The 15199-nt window shown below is 40.8% G+C and overlaps 1 pseudogene; it reads left to right on the forward strand.

Moving 5' to 3' along the window:
- The first annotated feature begins 6969 nt into the window (after nt 1–6969).
- Nucleotides 6970–13537, forward strand: LOC136136898 (histone-lysine N-methyltransferase SETD2 pseudogene; annotated as a pseudogene).
- Nucleotides 13538–15199: the final 1662 nt, after the last annotated feature.

The raw sequence follows: 15199 nt of genomic DNA on the forward strand, positions 1-15199 counted from the left end.
CCTACTTTCAGCAATGGACAGATCATCCAAAATAAAAATAAATAAGGAAACACAGCTTTAAATGATACATTAAGCAAGATGGACTTAATTGATATTTATAGGACATTCCATCCAAAAACAACAGAATACACATTCTTCTCAAACGTTCATGGAACATTCTCCAGGATAGATCATATCTTGGGTCACAAATCAAGACTTGGTAAATTCAAGAAAATTGAAATCATATCAAGTATCTTTTCTGACCACAACACTATGAGACGAGATATCAATTACAGGAAAATATCTGTAAAAAATACAAACACATGGAGACTAAAGAGTACACTACTTAATAATAGTGATCACTGAAGAAATCAAAGAGGAAATCAAAAAATATCTAGAAAAAATGACAGTGGAGACATGACGACCCAAAACCTATGGGATGCAGCAAAAGCTGTTCTAAGAGGGAAGTTTATAGCAATACAATCCTACCTTAAGAAACAGGAAACATCTCGAATAAACAACCTAAACTTGCACCTAAAGCAATTAGAGAAAGAAGAACAAAAAACCCCAACATTAGTAGAAGGAAAGAAATCATAAAGATCAGCTAAGAAATAAATGAAAAAGAAATGCAGGAAATGATAGCAAAGATCAATAAAACTAAAAGCTGGTTCTTTGAGAAGATAAACAAAATTGAAAAACCATTAGCCAGACTCATCAAGAAAAAAAGAGAGAAGACTCAAATCAATATAATTAGAAATGAAAAAGGAGAAGTAACAACTGACACTGCAGAAATACAAAAGATCATGAGAGATTACTACAAGCAACTATATGCCAAAAACATGGACAACCTGGAATAAATGGACAAGTTCTAGAAATGCACAACCTGACAAGACTGAATGAGGAAGAAATAGAAAATACAAACAGGCCAATCACAAGCACTGAAATTGAAACTGTGATTTAAAATCTTCCAACAAACAAAAGCCCAGGACCAGATGGCTTCACAGGCGAATCTATCAAACATTTAGAGAAGAGTGAACACTTACCCTTCTCAAAGTCTTCCAAAATATAGCAAAAGGAAGAACAATCCCAAACTCATTTTACAAGGCCACCATCACCCTGATACCAAAACCAGACAAGGATGTCACAAAGAAAGAAAACTACAGGCCAATATCACTGATGAACATAAATGCAAAAATTGTCAACAAAATACCAGCAAACAGAATCCAACAGCACATTAAAAAGATCATACACTATGATCAAGTGGGGTTTAACCCAGGAATGCAAGGATACTTCAATATATGCAAGTCAATCAATGTGATACACCGTATTTAAAAATTGAAGGAGAAAAACCATATGATCATCTCAATAGATGCAGAAAAAGCTTTTGACAAAATTCAACACCGATTTATGCTAAAAGACCCTGCAGAATGTAGGCAGACAGGGAACTTTCCTCAACATAATAAAGGCCATATATGACAAACCCACAGCCAACATCATCTTCAACGGTCAAAAAATGAAAGCATTTCCACTAAGTTCAGGAACAAGACAAGGTTGCCCACACTCACCCCTCTTATTCAAGAGAGTTTTGGAAGTTTTAGCCACAGCAATCAGAGAAGAAAAGAAAATAAAAGGAATCCAAATAGGAAAAGAAGAAGTAATGCTCTCATGTTTTCGGATGGCATGATACTATACATAGAGAATCCTAAAGATGCTACCAGAAAAATACTAGAGCTAATCAATGAATTTGGTAAAGTAGCAGGATACAAAATTAATGCACAGAAATCTCTGGCATTCCTATACACTAATGATGAAACATCTGAAAGTGAAATTAAGAAAACACTCCCATTTACCATTGCAACAAAAAGAATAAAATACATAGGAATAAACCTACCTAAGGAGACAAAATACCTGTATGCAGAAAATTATATGAAACTGCTGAAAGAAATTAAAGATGATACAAATAGATGGAGAGATATACCATGTTCTTGGATTGGGAGAATCAACATTGTGAAAATGACTCTACTACCCCAAACAATCTACAGATTCAATGCAATCCATATCAAACTACCACTGGCAACTTTCACAGAACTAGAACAAAAAATTTCACAACTTGTATGGAAACACAAAAGACCCCGAATAGCCAAAGCAATCTTGAGAACGAAAAATGGAGCTGGAGGAATCAGGCTCCCTGACATCAGACAATACTACAAAGTTACTGTAATCAAGACAGTATGGTACTGGCACAAAAACAGAAAGATAGATCAATGGAACAGGATAGAAAGCCCAGAGATAAACCCAGGCACATATGGTCACCTTATCTTTGATAAAGGAGGCAGGAATGTACAGTGGAGAAAGGACAATCTCTTCAATAAGTGGTGCTGGGAAAACTGGACAGGTACATGTAAAAGTATGAGATTAGATCACTCCTTAACACCATACACAAAAATGATCTCAAAATGGATTAAAGACCTAAATGTAAGACCAGACACTATAGGCAGAACACTCTATGACATAAATCACAGCAAGATCCTTTTTGACCCACCTTTTATAGAAATGGAAATAAAAACAAAAATAAACAGAGGGAACCTAATGAAACTTCAAAGCATTTGCACAGCAAAGGAAACCATAAACAAGACCAAAAGACAACCCTTGGAATGGGAGAAAATATTTGCAAATGCATCCAACTGACAAAGGATTAATCTCCAGAATTTGTAAGCAGCTCATGCAGCTCAATAACAAAAAAACAAACAACCCAATCCAACAATGGACAGAAGACCTAAAAAGACATTTCTCCAAAGAAGATACACAGACTGCCAACAAACACATGAAAGAATGCTAACCATCATTAATCATTAGAGAAATGCAAATCAAAACTACGATGAGATATCATCTCACACCAGTCAAAATGGCCATCATCAAAAAATCTAGAAACAATAAATGCCGGAGAGGGTGTGGAGAAAAGGGAACCCTCTTGCACTGTTGGTGGGAATGTAAATTGATACAGTCACTATGGAGAACAGTATGGAGGTTCCTTAAAAAACTACAAATAGAACTACCATATGACCCAGCAATCCCACTACTGGGCATATACCCTGAGAAAACCATAATTCAAAAAGGGTCATGTACCAAAATGTTCATTGCAGCTCTATTTACAATATCCGGGAGATGGAAACAACCTAAGTGTCCATCGTCAGATGAATAGATAAAGAAGATGTGGCACATATATACAATGGAATATTAGCCATAAAAAAAAATGACATTGAGCTATTTGTAATGAGGTGGCTAGACCTAGAGTCTGTCATACAGAGTGAAGTCAGAAAGAGGAAAACAAATACCGTATACTAACACATATATATGGAATCTTAAAAAAAAAAAAAAAAAAAAAAAGGTTCTGATGAACCTAGGGGCAAGACAGGAGTAAATACACAGATGTAGAGAATGGACTTGAGGACACAGAGGGGTGAAGGGGAAGCTGGGACGAAGTGAGAGAGTGGCATGCACATATATACACTACCAAATGTAAAATAGATAGCTAGTGGGAAGCAGCCGCATAGCACAGGGAGATCAGCTCGGTGCTTTGTGACCACCTAGAGGGTGGGATAGGGAGGGGAGGGAGGCTCAAGAGGGAAGGGATATGAGGATATATGTATACATATAGCTGATTCACTTTGTTATACAGCAGAAACTAAAGCAACATTGTAAAGCAATTATACTCCAATAAAGATGTAAAAAATTAAAAGAGTATGTAGCTCATAGGATTAAATGGATTAATTCAAGTAAAGTTCTTAGCACAGTTCCTGGACCAATAGACATTAGCAGGAGCCAGATCTTATAGGCCATGATGAGGGGTTCAGATTGTATGAGAGACAGTTCTAGTGGTAGTATGGAGAAACAAGTAGAAGACAGGCAAGAAGCAGGGATACTAGCTAGAGAGCTTTCGCAAATATTCGGTCAAGAGCTGGTGATAGAACATGGACCTGGTTAAAGGAATTGGAGATAGTTCAAGTTTGGAGGAAACTAGAGCAGGGTTCATGGAGGGAAAATATTTAAGCTGAGCCTTGAAGGAAGATATTTCCAAGGGAACCTTGGAAAAAAGCACAGATGACATGTCTTGAGCAGTGAATAGTCAATGTGGTAATGGAAAAATAAATGGAAGAGGAAGTTGAAAGATTGAGACCAGAAAGGTGAGTACTTTCAGAGCCTTACTTAACCTGTTTATTTGATGCATAAAAGAGCAGTGAGAGAAATTAATAGAACAGAAAGACATGGCTGTGTCTTAGGAGTGACAGAGGAAGACCAATCAGATAAGAGGATCAAAGAAAAAGGGATTATCAACCATGTAAATATTTTGGTAAGATAAAGATTAATGCCACTGATAACTTGAGGCAGATTCAAACTGTAGCGGCTGAAGACAGAATGCAAGCAACTAAGCAGGTGGGGAAAACTGCAAGTCTTCATTTCACTACAGGCTCTTTCTTGGATTTCAGCAGTTAAAGGTAAAGAACTTTATCTTGAAAAAAGTATTAAGAGTCTAGGAGGGAGTGGAAGTGGCGGAGGCTGACAAAGGGAAAACCAGAACATGACTGTAGGAGAATGCTTGAAGATTAAGATGCAGGGCAAGAGAAAGAGCAAAAAAAAAGCTGCTGGAGCTCTGTACCAGAGAATGAACATAAGGTACAGTGTGATCCAAGACAATGATGGAAACCATGCTTTGTGAAAAGAAGGCTATCAAGCTTCAAAATATTTTTGCCATGGCAATTTTAGAGACTCATGTTTTTATATAAACACCACACTAAAGAAGGAATATCACAAGTGACTTCATGAATCATCAGAATGAGAATTTGCTCTTGAATGTGAACACTTTACTGAATATAAAATCCTCTAGATAAAGTTTCACTTTTGTAGCAAGGTCTCTTTGATTTTAAGATCACTTATAGAAATTAAATCATTTCACATTATTTTACCTTTTTATTTTCTAAAAATGTGTTAGGTAACATGCAGAAAATATGTGAATTTTGGGGGCTACCTAAAGTCTTAAATTTCTTTGAGTAAATAGGAAATAGACTCTGGAAGTACCTATAATGAATACCTGTTATATGGCTGCCCAGTATCTATTTTTCTTCCTTCTTGGAGTAATAGCCTGAATTTTTTTTTAATACCTACTCCGTCCCTCCATTCTCACCGTTGTGATTTAGATGGAAAATGGGCCTCACCTGCCTCAGAGAAAGGCCCTGATTCATAGAGCCAATTTGAATGTGTCATCTCTGAATGTTTTGGAATTGGCACGATTACCTAAGTTGGTCCAATCAGTAACTCTTAGACACTTTCGCTGAATATATGATATAGATTCTCTTTGTTTCACAAAAAGGATTCATGTAATTCTTAGAGTTCCTCAAAGTCAGTTTAGGATTATGAACTGGGGGGTGGGGGGAGGGAGGGAGTTTGTCCAAAAACAGTCAACACCAGGGAAGTGACAGTTAAAAACTGAAAGAAACTGGGTTCTAAGTCACATTATGTGAGCTTCTAGTTTCACTTCTAGCAACATGTATCTCTGTAGTTCCAAAGGAAGTTAATTGGTTCACTCTATGTAAGCCATTCTCAGTTGGGTTTTTCTATTACTTGCTGTACTTGAAAGCTTCCTAGGTGACAGAATCTGTGACCTAGACCCTAAAGCCTATGTGTCACTCTTTCATCAGCTGTCAGGATGTTGGGGAACTCATCTATGGAAATAGATGTCATTTTTATGAAAAGTGAGCATTTTGGGACCCTTATGTATGTTGTATAGGTTCTTTAAAATGTTTAGTTTTACAGAGAAATTTTTTTTATAATAAAGATATTCAACTCACCATGAAAAGCGTAAGAGACTTAGAAAAATAACTAAAACCTGCTTATAGTTGAAGGGCCCAACTACACAAAAGTTGGATTTGAAGGTTGTCCCTTATCTATTTCCTGACAGCAAATATTGCAGGATTGTCTGTTTATATTAATATAAGTTTCAATATATGTTAATTATGAATAGAACAAGCCTAGAAAGTGATAAAACCAATTCACAGTCAACTTGTCAAAAGAAATAGTAATAAGCTTCTTCCCTTAAGTGAAGCATGTTAACCTCTTCCTCACCCAGGTTCTAAAGTAATTCATAAGTAGACAAGAGGTATGTAGAACATGATGTATTATCTTTATTACTAATAATGCTCATTCGCTAATTTCAGCCTTATATCTGTGTAAAAGAGGGCTTCCTTACACTGAGGACCATAATGATACAGACATACACATCCAGCCACAGACAGCACTGGAACCAGACTATTTTGCCGCCTGCCCTTGTAAGACTTATGGAGAAATGCGGCCCAATGCATGCTTTCTGTGAGCAGCTTATTCCCAAAGAGAGGGGAGAAAGTGCTACTCATGCTCACTTCTTTGTCCCAAACTCAAGCAAGTCATCACACCTCTACCAATCTAGGTCCAACCAGGAGACAGACCACGGTAAATTTAACCAGAATTGTTAAGCTATAATAGAGTGAAATAAATACAATTACCCCTCTGTATCCATGGGTTCTGCACCCTGGATTCAACCAACTGTAAATTGAATTGCAATAGATTGAATCCTCGGATGCAGAATCCTCCAATGTGGAGCCCCGGGGTACTGAGGGCAGACTGTACTACTCCATTTTATATAAGAGATTTCAGCAATCACAGGGGACTGGGGGGGTGGGGGAGGGCAGGGGGAGCCTTAGAACCAATTCCTTGCTCATGCTGAGGGATGACTGCATGTTGAGAACTCTTAACAGTACCCTAGGGCAGAGGGAGAGTACCCAAGAAAAGGCAAGCTTGGAAGAGGATCCCCCTCTGGCATTCATACCTCTGATGGAATAAAATTTAAAGGCAGGACAAAAAAAATTAAACACAGAATTCTGTTCGGGCCTTCTCCCTCCCTAATGTCTAGTATGCATCTGCATTACACATTAAGCAGAGCTCCTCAAATCTTCACAATCTAAAACAGAGAAAGACGATAAATATTTTAGCTACTCAAAACTTGAAAGAGATACTTGTTATATATCTTCTCGCTGTAGACCAGAGAGAGGGCGAAGGCGGAGGTTTCGTTTTAGATCTGACAGAGGTTCTAGAACTACTTCACCCTATTCTCGGTCAGAACGATCCCATTATGACGACTCTCATTATGATGGTCGTTACCATAGGAGTTCCCCTTATCGAGAGAGGTCACGCTAGTCTCGGTCATATACAGATAACAGGTCAAGACAAAGTTCTGACTCGGATGGTTAGTATAAGAAGACATACTCAAGGCGCACCTCGTCTCCTCCTTGCTCTTACAGAGACCTAAGACGCCATCCTCCTATTCTAAATCTGATGGAGACTGTAAAACTGAGTCCTTTTACTTAGAGATGGAAAAAAGAGGAAAGGATTCTTCAAAATTAGAAGGAGAATCCAAAAGGACTTCAGAAAATGAAGCAATGAAAAGATGTTATTCTCCCACTAATGAACAGGGATTCCGACGCGGGTCATCATATTCCAAGCACGGTAAGAGTGCTTCCCGTTATAAACCTGCCCCTTCAGAACCTGCACCCAAGTCTGATAAATTTAAAAATTCTTTATGTTGTACAGAATTGAATGAGGAAATCAAACAGTCTAATTCTTTTAGTTTACAGACTCCTTGTTCAAAAGGTAGTGAATTAAGTGTGATTAGTAAAGCTCCTGAAAGAGAGAAGATTGGGTCTCCATCTCCATCAAATCGATTAAATGATTCACATACTTTTAAAAAGCTAGATGAATCACCTGTTTTTAAGTCTGAATTTATAGGACATGATAGCCATGATAGTATTAAGGAATTAGACTCTTTATGTAAAGTGAAGAATGATCAATTAAGAAGTTATTGTCCCACCGAATTTAATATAAACGGATCTCCTGGGGCAGAATCTGATTTGGCAACATTTTGCACTTCTAAACGTGACACTGTTTTGATGTCTTCTGATGATAGTGTGAATGGATCAGAGGTATCCCCTTTGGTCAAAACGTGCATGCTTTCATCAAATGGATTTCAAAACATTAATAGATGTAAAGAAAAATTCTTGGATGATACTCACATGCAACATAGTAAGTCAGAAAGCCCATTTAGAGAAACAGAACCTCCAGTGTCACCACACCAGGATCAACTCATATCTTTGCCAGTTATGACTATAGATTATTCCAAAACAATAGTTAAAGAACCAGTTGATGTGATAGTTTCTTGATGTAAAACCAAAGATTCAGATATAAACTGTACTTCAAATTACAACCGCCCTTCTTTGTGTCATTCGGAGCTGAAAATACTGAGCCTTTAGTAACGAAGATTTCTTCAAATAGCTTTATGAATGTGCATTTGAAATCAAAAACAGTTATATGTGATAATGGAAGTCTGACAGATCAGCACTCAAAATTTGCATGTGGAGAATATAAGCAGAGTGTTGGTAGTACTAGTTCAGCTTCTGTTAATCATTTTGATGATTTATTTCCACCTACAGGGAGCTCATGTATTGCTTAGTCTCTTCAGAGTCTTCCACCAGGGACAGACGTAGACAGTTTAACTCTCTTGCAATGTGGAGAGAATACATCTCCAGTTTTGGATGCTGTGCTGAAGAGTAAAAGCTCAGAGTTTTTTAAAGCATGCAGAGAAAGAAATAATAGAAGTAGCTAGTGGCCTTCCTGATTCAGGAAGAGGATTTGCTTCCTGGGAAAACAGACATAATAATGGACTATCTGGGAAATGTGTGCAAGAGGCTCAAGGAAAAAGGGAACTCCATACTGCTTGATAGAAGAGGAAGACCAGAAATCTCTTTAGATGAAGAAGGTGGAAGAGGACGTGCACATACTTCTGATGACTCAGAAGTTGTATTTTCTTCTTTTGATTTGAATTTAATCATGGAGGACAGTGATGGTGTAACATACATTAAAATGTGACAGTAGTAGTCATGCCTCAGAGATTGTATCTACTGTCCATGAAGATTATTCTGGTTCTTCCGAAAGTTCAAGTGATGAAAGTGATTCGGAAGATACAGATTCTGATGATAGCAGTATTCCAAGAAACCGTCTTCAGTCTGTTGTGGTTGTGCCAAAGAATTCTACTTTGCCCATGGAAGAAACAAGTCCTTGTTCTTCTCGGAGCAGTCAAAGTTACAGACACTATTCTGACCACTGGGAAGATGAGTGATTGGAGCCAAGGAGGCATTCATATGAGGAAAAATTTGAGAGTATAGCAAGTAAAGCCTGTCCTCAAACTGAGAAGTTCTTCTTTCATAAAGCAACAGAGAAGAATTCAGAAATCTCTTTTACACAGCCCAGCCAAAAACAGATAGATAATCACCTGTCTGAAATTGCTCATCCTCAGAGTGATGGGGTTGATAGTACAAGTCATACAGACATAAAATATGACCCTCTAGGTCATCCAAATTCTGAGGAAGCAGTGAAAGCCAAAATAACTTCTAGGCAGCAAGAAGAGCTGCCAGTTTATTCTTCTGATGATTTTGAAGATGTCTCAAGTAAGTCTCGGCAACAGACCACTTTCCCTAACAGGCCAGATAGTAGATTGGGAAAAACAGAGTCAAATTTTTCTTCTTGTGAGATCTCCCAAGTGGATGGTTTCCGTTCATCATCAGAAGAGCTCAGAAATCTAGGGTGGGACTTCTCTCAACAGGAAAAGCCTACTACCACATATCAGCAACCTGACAGCAGCTATGGAGCCTGTGGTGGACACAAGTATCAGCAAAGTGCAGAACAGTATAGTGGGACAGGTAATTACTGGCAAGGCAATGGCTACTGGGATCCAAAATCAGCAGGTAGACCGCCTGGAACTGAGGTTGTGTATGATCGAATTCAAGGGCAGGTACCAGATTCCTTAACAGATGACCTTGAAGAGGAGGAGAATTGGGGTCAACGTGGAGGATCTCACTTTTCAGGCCAGCCCAATATTTTTTTCTGTCGCTTCAGAAGGACAAGGGGTCAGTGCAAGCTCCTGAAATAAGCAGCAATTCCATTAAGGGCTCTTTAGCTGTGAATGAGGAGAAAGATCTTTTGAAAAACTTAAAAAATGATATGAAAGATAGAGGGCCTCTTTAAAAAAGGAGACAGGAATTGGAGAGTGATTCTGAAAGTGATGGTGGGCTTCAGGACAGAAAGAAAGTTAGAGTGGAGGTAGAGCAGGGAGAGACAGCAGTGCCTCTAGGCTCAGCATTGGTTGGGCCTTCATGTGTCATGAAGGACTTCAGGGACCCAGAGCGGTGGAAGGAGTGTGCCAAACAGGGGAAGATGCCTTGTTACTTTGATCTGATTGAATAAAATGTTTATTTAACAGAAAGAAAGAAGAATAAATCCCATCGGGATATTAAGCGAATACAGTGTGAGTGTACACCTCTTTCTAAAGATGAAAGAGCTCAAGGTGAAATAGCATGTGGGAAAGATTGTCTTAATCATCTCCTCATGATTTAATGTTCTTCTCGTTGTCCAAATGAGGATTATTGTTCCAATAGACGGTTTCAAAGAAAACAGCATGCAGATGTGGAAGTCATACTCACAGAAAAGAAAGGCTGGGGCTTGAGAGCTGCTAAAGATCTTCCTTCGAACAACTTTGTCCTGGAATATTGTGGAGAGGTACTTGGTCATAAAGAGTTTAAAGCCCAGGTAAAGGAGTATGCACGAAACAAAAACATCCACTACTATTTCATGGCCCTGAAGAATGATGAGATAATAGATGCCACTCAAAAAGGAAATTGCTCTCATTCATGAATCACAGCTGTGAACCAAACTGTGAGACTCAAAAATGGACTGTGAACGGACAACTGAGAGTTGGGATTTTTACCACCAAACTGGTTCCTTCAGGCTCAGAGTTAACATTTGACTATCAGTTCAGGAAGGAAGCACAGAGGTGTTTCTGTGGGTTGGTTAATTGCCGAGGTTACCTGGGAGGAGAGAACAGAGTTAGCATCAGAGCAGCAGGAGGGAAAATGAAGAAAGAACGATCTCGGAAGGATTCTGTGGATGGAGAGCTAGAAGCTCTGATGGAGAATGGTGAGGGTCTCTCTGATAAAAACCAGGTGCTCAGCTTATACTAGCTAACGGTTAGAATTGAAACTTTGGAACAGAAACTTACCTGTCTCAAGCTCATACAGAACACACATTCACAGTCTTGCCTGAAGTCCTTTCTGGAATGTCATGGGCTGCCTTTGTTGTGGATCTGGATGGCAGAACTATGTGATGGCCGGGAAAGTAACCAGAAGCTTCAGGAATAGATTATAAAGACTTTGGAACATTTACCCATTCCTACTAAAAATATGTTGGAGGAAAGCAAAGTACTTCCTATTATTCAACGTTGGTCTCAAACCAAGACTGCTGTCCCTCAGCTGAGAGAAGGAGATGGGTATTCTAGCGAGAATACATCACGTGCTCACACACCGCTCAACACACCTGATCCTTCCACCAAGCTGAGCATAGAAGCTGACACAGACACCCCCAAGAAGCTAATGTCTCTCAGACTTAAAATTATAAGTGAAAATGGCATGGACAGTGCGATCTCTGATGCTACCAGTGAGCTAGAAGGCAAGGATGGCAAAGAGGACCTTGATCAGTTAGAAAACATCCCTATAGAAGAAGAGGAACAACAGCTACTCACATAACAGCTGCCTGAATCAATGTTGATAGTGAAATTACTATGGAGGCCATTAAGCTACCCACATCTGAACCAGAGGCTGACACTGAAATAGAGCCTAAAGAGAGCAATGGCACAAAACTAGATGAACCTATTGCTGAGGAAACACCATCCCAAGATGAAGAGGAGGGTGTACCTTATGTGGAGAGTAAGAAGAGCCAGGAACAGCCACATAAAACAGTAGATATAAGTGATTTGGCCACCAAGCTCCTGGACAGTTGGAAAGACCTAAAGGAGGTATATCGAATTCCAAAGAAAAGGCAAACTGAAAAGGAGAGCACAATAACTGAACGAGGAAGGGATGCTGTTGGCTTCAGAGATCAAACAGTTGCCCCAAAGACTCCTAACAGGTCAAGAAAGAGAGACCCAGACAAACAAAATCAAAATAAAGAGAAAAGGGAACGAAGGGGCTCCCTCTCACCACCTTCTCCTGCCTATGAGCGGGGAACAAAAAGGACAGGTGGCAGATATGATACACCAACCTCTAAAAAGTACGAATTAAAGATCACAATCAACTTTCTACAGAGGAGCGTTGAAAGTTGTTTGAGCAGGAGGTAGCTCAACGGGAGGCTCAAAAACAACAGCAGCAGATGCAGAACCTGGGAATGATGTCTCCACTGCCCTATGACTCTCTTGGCTACCATGCCCCTCATCACCCCTTTGCTGGCTACCCACCAGGTTACCCCATGCAGGCCTATGTGGATCCCAGCAATCCTAATGCTGGTAAGGTGCTCCTCCCCACACCCAGCATGGATCCTGTGTGTTCTCCTTCTCCTTATGATTATTCTCAGCCCTTGGTGGGACATTCTACAGAACCCCTTGCTGCCCCTCCACCTGTGCCAGTGGTGCCACATGTGGCAGCCCCTGTGGAAGTTTCCAGTTCACAGTATGTGGCCCAAAGTGATGGTGTGGTACACCAAGACCCCAGCATCACCATCCTGCCAGTGCCAGCCCCAGGCTCAGTCCAGGGACAGAATTATGGTGTTTGGGATTCAAACCAACAGTCCATGAGTGTACAGCAGCAGTACTCTCCTGCACAGTCTCAAGCAACCATATATTATCAAGGACAGGCTTGTCCAACTGTCTATGGTGTGACGTCACCCTATTCACAGACAACTCCACCAATTATACAGAGTTATGCCCAGCCAAGTCTTCAGTACATCCAGGGACAACAGATTTTCACAGCTCACCCACGAGGAGTGGTTGTACAGCCAGCCACAGCCATGACTACAATAGTTGTACTAGGGTAGCCTCAGCCCTTACAGCCACCTGAAATGGTTGTGACAAATAACCTCTTGGATTTACCACACCCATCTCCTCCCAAACCAAAAACCATTGTCTTACCTCCCAACTGGAAGACAGCCCGAGACCCAGAAGGGAAGATTTACTACTACCATGTGATCACAAGGCAGACTCAGTGGGATCCTCCTACTTGGGAAAGCCCAGGAGAAGATGCCAGCCTTAGAGCATGAAGCTGAGATGGACCTGGGAACACCAACATATGATGAAAATCCCATGAAGACTTCAAAAAAGCCTAAGACAGCAGAAGCAGATGCCCCCAGTGATCTGGCTAAGAAAAGCAAAGAAGTATTCAGAAAAGAGATGTCCCAGTTCATCGTCCAGTGCCTGAACCCTTACTGGAAACCTGACTGCAAAGTGGGAAGAATTACCACAGCTGAAGATTTCAAACACCTAGCTCACAAGCTCACTCACGGCATTATGAATAAGGAGCTGAAGTACTGTAAGAACCCCGAGAACCTGTAGTGCAATGAGAATGTGAGACACAAAACCAAGGAGTACATTAAGAAGTACATGTAGATGTTTGGGGCTGTTTACAAACCCAAACAGGACACTGAATTAGTGTGACCTTCTGGGCCAGGGTGGGAGGATGGGCAAGCTGGTAGGAGAGACTCTGAGAAGAAGAAATCCCGTGGGCCCTCTCTCCTCACCTCACTGTCAGGGTTGTGCTACTGATGACACATCACCCTGGGGAATTCAAACCTGCAGAATGAGCTTACAAAAATGAGCTCCATCTACAACAAGCGGTCCCTGGTTGTGAGCTGTTGGTAGAGGTCATCTGATGCAAGGGTTTAGGCCCTTGAGACCTTCCCTTCTGAGACCCCGGCCAGGCCTGACCCCACTCTCAAGGCTGGGTCTCCTCTTTGGCGGTGCTGTCAGCACATAGACTCATGTGCATCCCCACCCACGACCCCTTACCCTGATGATCTGTATTATATTTTAAGGTATATGTGAATATATTGAAAATAATTTGTCTTTCCTGGTTTTTGGCTTTTGTTTTGCTTTTAAGCCTCCACGTGCTAGGATCACAGAAGACTTTGTAAGTATGGTTTAAGTTCTCCTGCAAGGTTTAATGTGTTATCATGTAAATATTCCAGAGCAGTCTGCCTTGTGGTTTCGGCCAGCCTTGTGCTATGTTGATAAGATTGATTTACTGCTTAAAATCACTTTACTTGGGCTTCCCTGGTGGCGCAGTGGTTGAGAGTCCACCTGCAGATGCAGGGGACACGGGTCCATGCCCCGGTCCGGGAAGATCCCACATGCTGCGGAGCGGCTGGGCCCATGAGCCACAGCTGCTGAGCCTGCGCATCCAGAGCCTGTGCTCCGCAATGGGAGAAGCCACAACAGTGCACTTTACTTTATCCAATTTTTACTGAACTTTTTATGTAAAATATAGAATCAATTAAAGAAAAAATAAAAAGGATGTCTACACCTTCAACTTCTAACAGGTGGAAGAGTTCTCAGTGCTTTCTGAGAATCTACTTCCCAGGTTATAATACTCAGTTTGGCTCCAACAGAATCCTTTTTTCTTAACTTGATAGTTAGTTGAATTTTGGAGAAGGTGCGGTTGCAGACAACCACCAGCTGGTGAGAAAATTTGCTGGGTTGCCTGTGCCAGAACTGGTTTATGGTCATCTGATAAACAGGAAACAATCACCTAGGACACAGGCAAGCCAAGGCATGTAAGCAGGTTGCTGAGGAAGCTGGGATGTTTCTGCAGATGCTAAGCCAGAGTAGACATTGCCCACCTTGGAAAGGTCTCAGGAACAGCCCTGCAGGGGACAGGAAAGTCAGGCCTGGTCATGCTTGGGAGTGTGCATGGTGAGGGCTGTGGGTTGCTACAGCATGAAGCCAGAAGCACGTGGCGTGCCTCTTAAGACTGCAGCAAGATGATCACCAAGGTTCCTGGGCTGGGGCTACAAGGTAGTCAAAGGACTGAGCACTCTGGGTGTGCAATTGGAGAATGAAATTGGAGCTGGGAAGCAATAAGTTCATAAGAAGCTCAGTTGACCCCTTTGACTTCTCAGCTTTCATATGCACCATTCTACACACATTTCAATACCTGCCCAGCAAAGAAACTACATTTTAGCAAGAAACAGCTAACCCTCTGATAAGTGAAGTTCTTGCCCTTCCCCCAGGTAAAACACAAAGCCCCAACGGTCATTGAATCCATTGCTGCCTATATTAATTAGGCCTCAATTTCAGTCTTAGGTCCCACTAAAGACTACA

This window comes from Phocoena phocoena, chromosome 17, assembly GCF_963924675.1.
Source record: "Phocoena phocoena chromosome 17, mPhoPho1.1, whole genome shotgun sequence".
NCBI classification, from domain to species: domain Eukaryota; kingdom Metazoa; phylum Chordata; class Mammalia; order Artiodactyla; family Phocoenidae; genus Phocoena; species Phocoena phocoena.